Source organism: Sorex araneus, chromosome 6 (assembly GCF_027595985.1).
Source record: "Sorex araneus isolate mSorAra2 chromosome 6, mSorAra2.pri, whole genome shotgun sequence".
Taxonomy (NCBI): Eukaryota; Metazoa; Chordata; class Mammalia; order Eulipotyphla; family Soricidae; genus Sorex; species Sorex araneus.
In genome coordinates this window covers 56,343,633-56,344,281 of record NC_073307.1, presented here as the reverse complement: position 1 = coordinate 56,344,281, position 649 = coordinate 56,343,633, and the positions used below count along the sequence as shown (strand labels likewise).

Genomic DNA, 649 nt, shown 5'->3' with positions numbered 1-649 from the left:
GGGGTGGGGTGGGGGCGGGAAGGCGCAGCCGTCCGCGGTAGGGTGAGTGACGTGGGCCAGGACCCCCGTCTGGGGCGCTGGGCACCGCCGGGTTCTGCCTAGCGCCGCTGCTAGTGGCAGCGGCAGCGACCGGGACCGCGCAGGCGCAGAGGGCAGCAGAGCGCGGCCGGCGAGCAGGCCGGAAGCGGAAGCAAAGCTTCAATTTGCCCTCAGCGTCACCCGCCCTCGTCGTCTCCCACATGGTCTAGCGGTTAGGATTCCTGGTTTTCACCCAGGCGGCCCGGGTTCGACTCCCGGTGTGGGAACGCAGACCTTTTTAAAAAAAACGAAACTGCGAAACTTCATTTCGCGGCACGTTTGGAACCGAGGACGCTGAATAATTGTTGAAACCCTTAATTCCTTTGGAGATTCATCTGCCCGGACGGACGTGGGCCATCTGATATCACCGTATTTTTAAAAATAAGGTATAATTATTAATTATAATCATTAATTTATTAATAAATATTCTATTTATATCATAGAATTACTTAAAAATTACTTAAGAATTACTTAAAAATCCCGTCGGACTTGTTATTTTCCACATCATCCAAATCGTTTTAAATGCCATGGCACACGATCCTGATTTCACTGTCATGGTGAAATGGTCTTA

The 649-nt window shown here is 51.2% G+C and overlaps 1 non-coding gene across 1 annotated transcript; it reads left to right on the top strand.

Moving 5' to 3' along the window:
• The first annotated feature begins 233 nt into the window (after positions 1 to 233).
• Positions 234 to 305, top strand: TRNAE-UUC (transfer RNA glutamic acid (anticodon UUC)). The gene has a single exon. It is a non-coding gene; the product is annotated as a tRNA-Glu (tRNA).
• The last annotated feature ends 344 nt before the right edge of the window (positions 306 to 649 follow it).